Genomic DNA, 8,569 nt, shown 5'->3' with positions numbered 1-8,569 from the left:
CTCAATTAACAAATATCACTCACCCCTTCAAGTTGTAATCAAACATTATTTAGGTAACTTGTGTAATATAATATACAGTCTTAGCAAGTGCTTGCTATAACCAACTAAGGAATGAACGTTGAGAGTGTGCACCGTGTGGCTATACCACCACATCAACCATTTTTTGAGTCTCTAAAGTATTCTGTGAAAGAGACTTTATTCCCAGATGACCTATTGACAAAGTACAAGAACCAACCAGCTTCTTCAAAGAGGTATGCGTCCTTGATTTTGTTCTTTTTTCCTAAATAGTAATTGATGTTCGTAGTTGTATGTCTTACTGAGTTCTATCGCATATACAAATGTATGTCCTAAGAAAAATTATGATTGCAATGTTCTTTTTCAAGGAGTATATGATTTTTCTTGTTTCATCCTGCGTGATAAGTTTCAGCTTTGCTCATAAAAATAATTTTCAGGTTTGGAGAATCCCGTTGTCCAAAGAATGAATGTGGACCATTCCAAAGTTATAGACAGCGCGAAAGACAGAGACGTAGTTTCTTCCATACTCCTGTTCAGTCGAGAAGTTAGGATCTAGAGTGGACATGCTGCAACTAGCTTGTTCAAAGTAAATGCTGAAACAAGACTGCAATATTTCAAGTATCTTTGGGTACAAGGATATCAGGAATCGTCACCTACTGGGCATCATCTTTTTGCAATGGATCAACCCAATTTAAATATTGAGGTTATCCCATTAGAAACTGTTGGTGATATTGATTATATGACTCAAAGTAGACGGCGGCTTAACAGATGTAGGCCTAGATTACACTGAACAATACAGTCCAAACTTGAGATGGTTACTTCTTGGCAAAATCGGTACAAGGATATCAGGAATCATTACCTACTGGGCATCATCTTTTTGCAATGGATCAACCCAATTTAAATATTGAGGTCATCCCATTAGAAACTGTTGGTAATATTGATGTATCGCTCCCTTGCTGGACAACGAACGGATCTTCCGGATGCCGTGCTAACACCAGCTCTTCCGGTAATGAGAGTGGGTGTTGGAAGAAACATAAGCTTTTTTAATCATATTCTAGGCAATTCTACATATTCTGAGTAATCACATTGCTGTCAAGAGCTCGAATACCTTGCTATTTATGCACCTAACATCACAAATGAATCGCTAGCAGAAATCGGTACTCACTTGATAAACCTATGACTTTCGCCTCACCTTGATCATCCAGTAGAATATAAGCCATTTTCCACTTGACAATGGATTGAGAGATTTACTGAGAGCTTGTAGAAATCTTAGAAAATTTTCTTTGTATCTTGAAGTAGACAGCGGCTTAACTGATGCAGTACTCTTGATAATGTTGGTGGAAGTAATGTAGGCCTCTTGATACTTTCCCAAGGTTGTCCAACACTTGAGAAACTTGAAATAATCCACGTTCAGCATTTCAATTAATGGAAACACGCAACATTTCTTCATAGCAGAGCTTATTGCTTAAAATAAACTTCATTTTCCTTTTCTTCTATGCCATATTTTGACATACGCTAATTTTGGAAAAATAACACTTTGTAGCTTCTGCAAAATCACAGCGGATCACTGTGATACTTACATACGCACCATGACACCAAAAGATACATGAAATAGTCGACACAAGACATTAATTTTGTGGATTATACATTCATATGAGATTGGCCCTTCATTAAGGGATCATTTGACTCCAAGCGTAAGTCTAATGACTTACTCCAAATATTGACCCTTGATTTCACTAGTAACTAATGGTTGTGATTGATTATACTAATTCTTATGGTGAACCTTTTACACTCCCTTCTTCTTGCTGAGACTGCACCGTTAAACTAGAAAATGGAAACATCCTAACTCCAAGTCCAATTTTATATGAATGTAGGTATATGTAAAAGGAAATAATTTTGTTACTAATAAGGCAAAAGTTCAAACAAAATGGAATTGAAAATGCAATAATTAAATGATATATATGGATATGGTGCAATCAGGTTTAAATCTTATAGCTCATAGGTATTTGATTAACTACCATTACCATTATTTCCATGTTATGTATTTTCTGTTACTACGGAGTTGCTTGAAATCATTAATAGCTCGTTCCCAGCAGGATATGTATAACCGTTTTTTCGTCACCTCATTCAACCTTATCTCGCATCCCATTCCTCTATAATATCAACTATTCTTACTCTTTTTCTTATTCTTAGAATATTATTTACATGAATGAAATGCAAATAGAAGGCGCTGAAGCTTGGATGTGGAAACACACAAATGTGTGAAGGGTTATATAGGGATGGCACAAACAACATAACTTACAAAAATTGACATATGATTTAGAAGTGAGGGCTACGAAGTAGAGTTCATGTAGTTTAAAAAACGATATGTGGTCTTTGATTAAATGCAAATGGTTGGCTGAAAAATTCCAAAATTTTATTTCTCAATGAAAAAATAAATATGCGAACTGATTTTGTATCTTTATTTTGTAAACTATTACATGTGAAAATATTTAAGAATTTGATCTGTTTGATGGATACTAGAACTCCTTTTTTTTCCTTTTGTTTCTTTATTCCTTACTTTCACTTTCACTAGTTACAAGAATAATACCATAGAAGCAATCCCTCTCAGTCTCACACAGAGAAAGTAGAGTAAAGAAATGCAGTAATTGATCAAGTTTCCTCTTTTTCCGTTTGTCATCATTCCAGCAAGAGCAAAAAAAATGATTTTGGATCCTGCTGCAGCATCTGGTGTTTACACGTAAAAATGTATTTGAATACACGTCTTTTTTTTTCGTCACCTGAAAATCTTTTATGTGGTTAAATTGTTTTTGGGTCCCTTGCTGGACCAAAAAACGAATTAGTGGTATTAACTTAATTCTTCTTTTCTTGCTTATTACTCCCTTGAAGACTCAAAGATCATCTGCTGCAGCCTCATAAATTATGGTTGGCTGACAGACATATACAAATTAGTCTTTTCACAATGTGCATGTCTTACTTAGCTTTAATGATCATTAACTATTTTCTTCCACTTATATGTTTTGAATCATTCCAGAATCATTTTGGGGAACAGCATTGAGCACAATTGTGCATGTCTTGAATCTTTCACCATGTGTGTCCTTATTCTGGAAGCTCTCCATCTAACAACAAACAATTAATTCTTTCAACAAATACTTTATTCGTCCGTTCAGCAACACCATTAAACCGTAGAGACCTCTGATATCTAATCAAGTGCTCTCTACAATAAGCTCCAATTTTTCCTAGAAAGTCACCTCCATTATCTATGCATATGCACTTCAACTTCTTCCAAGTTTCAAGCTCAACTGAACCTTAAATTTCTTAAACATGCTCAAAACATCATTTTTACTCTTCAAGGTGTAAACCCAAGTCTTTCTTGAATGATTTGGTCAGGTAAGAATGTTTCTTATGACCATTTACGTGTTTTTGGATGCAAAGCTTTTGTGAAGAGCCAACAGTGTGCGCTTTTAGGCTATGGCCTAGATTGAATTGGTTACAGGTTGTATAATCCCGTTTTGAAGAAACATATCAGATGTTGTGAGGCTGAGTTCATTGAAGACCAGCGGTTGAAAGACATTGATAGAGTTATTGTTGATTATCCAACTCATGATAAAGACCGTGAAATTTGTCACGGGGGAGAGGTGCAGTCTGAGGTTGAGCCTGTTGCACAGATAAATACCACCCAAGTTAGAAAGCCTTTAAAGAGGTACACTGCTAAAGGAGCTGCTATTGCACTTGATGATAGAGCACCTGATATTGATTCTGAAGAAATGGAGAATGTTGATGTTTGCGGCATAGTTGTTGATGAAAAGACAACTGATTGCGCCACTTGAGTCGTTAGGGGGAGAATTGTTGGGTGGGTCACTCCTCAAGTGGGAGCCACACATTTATTTAAGAAAAAATAAATAAATAAATAAAGTGTGTGTGTTTTTGGGCTTATTAGCCACGTGAGTGTGTGAATGGGTTAATAAAACCCATGTGTGGTGTGAATATAAAAGGGGTAGATTATAAAACCCATGTGAATGGGTTAATTAAAATCCCTACTTGAAAAACTGTGAGTGGCGTGAAGAAATATAGGTAGCCGCACAGTAACAAAATATTGTGAGAGAGCTGTTCGACAGAAGAGGTAGATTTGTGGGTTCCGGTGACAAAAGTGTGTTCGGCAAACGATCTCCGTTTCGGCTGAAATTTGAGTATGTTATTTTTGTTACCTAGTTTGATACTTAGATAATTTTTCTAGGTAGTTTTGTTTTCTCTTTGTGTCTGTTTGGAATACCTATTTAGGGTTTGCTCTCTGGTTGATAGAATCACCATAGTTGGTGATTATTTGATGATCGTCAGTTCCTAGAGGTTTGGGAAGACATTGATTGTAACCATTATTGTGATAGGAAGTTTTTGGCCGGACTAGGTCCCGTGGTTTTTATTCTCTCACATTAAGAGGAGTTTTCCACGTTAAAACTATGATGTTCTCATTTACAGTTTTTACTAGAGATAAATTACGCTTCCGCATATTCCGCATTGCGCTCTCTGATCCCAACAATTATTCCTCCGTCAAACCAAATCATAGAGAACCTTCCTCCAACCTTAAAGGTATCCTACAACATATGTTAACCTTTACCAAGTATTACATTTGTCCAAAAATTAGTTAAAATGTATTACTCCCTCCTCACCTTTTTAAAATTTTAAATATAAAACAATGATTCATTTACTATTTATTTTCTAAATATATCGTTAACCATTAATCTATCCTACATTCTTAAACACTTAGCAGTTAGCACCGAACATAGTGGACATTCAACGACAAAATGGGCACCAGATCAAGCTAACAACATTGATTCACAAAACTAGGAGCGGTAGCTTTAAGCGAAACATGAGTTGAACTAACGAAAGCACATCGACGAATGGCGATCCAAACATCTTGTAGCACAAAGGGAGAAATGTGCGTTTCGGTTCCTCTGATGTACGCGCTTAAGAACTGATTTGACAAAATTAAGTTGAATGTAAATTGATTTATATTTGGATACATTCATGTATGATTACAAAAATGAGTTTAAAATTTTATTTAAAACTAAATTTCATAATGTATAATTGCTAAATAAACACGAGGTAAAACTCATTTGGTCCCTAAATATATAACGAGTAGTCACAATAGTTCCTTAATGTATCAAAATTTCAAAATAGTATCTGCACTATGTTACTCAAAATATACTTGAAGGAGTTTTTATAATTAGTAAGAGTAGAGAATAAAGAAAAGAACAAAAGAAAGGGAAAAAGGAAAAGAGGAACTTGTTGTTTGCTTTCTTTTGACCAACTTATCTTTCAAGGTCTGCCTTTAGAAATGGTAGCGTGTTCATTTAGTTCTCCTAAATTCTTTTGAGGAAGAAGTATTTTGCTCAACTTCCTAGCTGTTAAGAAAAGAACCTCCCTCTTTTCCAACTAATATTCCACACATTATTATGGCCTTCTACTGGTCCTAGCCCACTAAAAAATCAGAAGAAATAAAAACAATTAAAAAAAATAAAAAATCTCATTTGCACTTAAAATTTTACATTTTTCTTCATGGATATCGTCATGTTCTTTTTATAAAAGAAAAGTTAGTTTAATATTCTTATGAAACAATACACATGACAAAGCCAAAATTTGCTATATAAAGCCATGCCATAACTCACAATTTTCTCACTCATTCTCCTCTTCATTCATCCTTATCCTAATCTCTTCTCACTTCCCAATTATTCTCAATTAACCAATATCACTCACCTCTTCAAGTTAATCAAACATTTTATACAACCGCCATTATTCTGTGACCCTTTGAGAAAGTTCAAGAACCAACCAGCTTCAATGAGGTAACGATGAAAATGATGAAGATCATCAACTCATGGAGTAACAGACCCTCCCCAATTTGCGGGTATCAACTCAAATATGTCTACTCTAGGTTTCCCTTTGAGTTTCAACGATTTCAAATTAGGAAACCGCGTCTGGACTCTTTGTGGCATGGTGGAGTAGAACATACCAATCTTGACGTGCTTCGTTGTTGAATCAATCTCCCACCATTGCTTACACACCATATAAATCTTGGCTCTATCTTCGGCATTGTGGATGTATTGTATCACAATGTTGAGAATTTCGTTGGAAATGTCGGCATTGATTCTTTTGACGGCAAGATTCTCCATACCTGAAATTAATCCTTTGATGCTACTCATTCTTATCGACGTAGTCATCACTCTATGAATTTTCTTTGATCATAAGAATCATTTTTAGGTATGGAGAATCCCGCAGTCAAGAGAATCAATGCCGACATTCCAACGAAATTCTCAACATTGTGACACAATACATCCACAATGCCAAAGATAGAGCCACGATTTCTATGGTGGGAGATTGATTCAACAACACGGAAGCACGTCAAGCTTGGTATGTTCTAGTCCACCACGCCACAAAGAGTTTAGACTTTCCTAATTTGGAACTTTGAACCTCAAAGGGAACCTGGAGTGGACATATTTAAGTTGATACCGTCTGTTACTCCATGGGTTGATGAGCTTCATCATTTTCATTGTTTGAAGGAACTGTACTTCAAGAGGATGGTCGTTGGCAATAATGATCTTTTGAAACTTTCCGAACTGAATATTTATTCTCTTATGCTTCGCGAGTGTTCTGGCTTTTCCATTGATGTACTTCGCCATATTTGTCAGAATTGCAAGTAAGTAGTCATTTTATAAGTATATTATTGGAACTTGGAAGCAGTAACCTATGCTTGTTTTTATAAATCAATGGTTACTAAATTGATTTTCATGGAGCTGACATCATAATTTTTTATGTTGCAACCTACCTCGATGTTACTAAATTTTGAATGAATTTTTCATTCTGACAGGAATTTAAGAGTCTTGTCTATGGAGAACAGCATAGTTGATGAGAATGATGGAAAATGGCTTCATGACCTTGCTTTAAATAATACAGTTCTTGAGACACTAAATTTTTACCAAACTAACCTTTACTCAAACATAACTGATATTGGCAAGGTGGGAATCAACATTCAGGACACTTGAGAACTTTTTTGGATATGCATCTTCTCTAGAAGAATTTGGTGGAGGTCCCAATGATGAAGATCTAGAGAATTATCTTGCTGTAATTACCAGCAAACTTAAGTCGATTGAGTTTGACAAATATTTTTAATAAAGAATTTGTGTTCCCTAATGCAGCCAAACTGAAAAAGTTGGATCTTAGCCTTGCAAAGTTGGATACGGCGGGTTATTGTACATAAATTCAAAGATGTCCCAACTTAGCGAGAATACGCTAGTTGATGCTCCAACTTAGATATCCCACCACAAATGAGATAGATTAAATGATATGGATATGGTGGAATCAGGTTTAAATCTTATAGCTCGTAGGTAATTGATTGACTATCATTTACATCATTTCCATGTTCTGTATCCATGTTCTGTATTTATACATCATGCATTAAACAACGAATAGGACCATTGGTGAGTCAGCGACATCGACATAGATAAGTTGTTTAGATGACGGTGTGTTGGTGACGACAAGGAAAGTGTTGACATGCTGTTATGGCAATGTGAGTCAGTTATATCCATGGCGGCAACCATTGGAGGTGTTTTTTGGGTACATTTTGCATAGTTTTTGTTTTTTAGTTAAAGAACCCATAGAAATAGGAAAAGAAGGTGTGCGGTATTACTGAAACATACGCTCGTTCAACTCGTGTGACCTATATGGTGTGCTATTTAGCACTACTCTAAAAAAAATTAGGGATTTAAGTCAAAACAAAAGGGTTCCAACTTACCGAGCAAATGAAACAACACAATTAAACTAGAACAAGACTCATAATCCATAAGATTGTTGGTTTATACAGTTACATCAAAATATGTTTTGCGAACTTATCCGAGCACCAAATGCTCCATGATATCAAGCTCTAACTCCTTAATCTCCTCCACAACGTTTTTCAAATTGGGAGGACATATTATAGAAGGTCTAGTATACCTTTTTTTTTTTTTTTTTTGAAAGGAAGAATTCATTGCTTTTCATTATCAATCAAAGAAGAGATACATGACAGTACATTATCGTAAACATGGGAGCTAGCATTATATGGGGCTACCCTTGCTAATTCATGAGCGACCCCATTGGCTTGCCTCCTATTGAACTCGACATGAGAGTTCTGAAAACTATTCTCAAACAACTGCCTACAAGCATGCATAATACAACCAAACTCACTGTCATCCTCTACAGAAGACTGAAATTGATCAACCACTGTCTTGGAATCTAAGGCAAAGTCAATATTATCATAATGAAGATCCGCCATCCACCTCAACGCCGTGTGAAAGCCTACGGCCTCACACACATCAACATCACAAAGTGGGGAAAAACAATTTGTTTTAGCACTAACAAATTCGCCCCTGTAATCCCGAAGGCAGATTTCAATACCCACCATATTCATGGAAGAAGAAAAGGATGCGTCAATGTTACATTTATACCTACCATAAGCCGGCTTCGACCATTCCACCACATTGCCATCGCCGGAATAGCCTTGATGAGTCAAAGGAACATCTTCTCG

General features: G+C 35.9%; 1 long non-coding RNA gene across 1 annotated transcript; it reads left to right on the top strand.

The window, feature by feature from the left end:
• Positions 1-5,705: 5,705 nt before the first annotated feature.
• On the top strand, positions 5,706-7,681 carry LOC146915203 (uncharacterized). Its single transcript, XR_015014505.1, has 2 exons — positions 5,706-6,706; positions 6,878-7,681. It is a non-coding gene; the product is annotated as an uncharacterized LOC146915203 (long non-coding RNA).
• Positions 7,682-8,569: the final 888 nt, after the last annotated feature.

This window comes from Medicago sativa, chromosome 6 (assembly GCF_051527215.1).
Source record: "Medicago sativa cultivar Bolivia chromosome 6, Bolivia_mono, whole genome shotgun sequence".
NCBI classification, from domain to species: domain Eukaryota; kingdom Viridiplantae; phylum Streptophyta; class Magnoliopsida; order Fabales; family Fabaceae; genus Medicago; species Medicago sativa.
The sequence above is the reverse complement of the archived record's forward strand: the minus strand, read 5'-3'. Positions and strand labels throughout refer to the sequence as shown.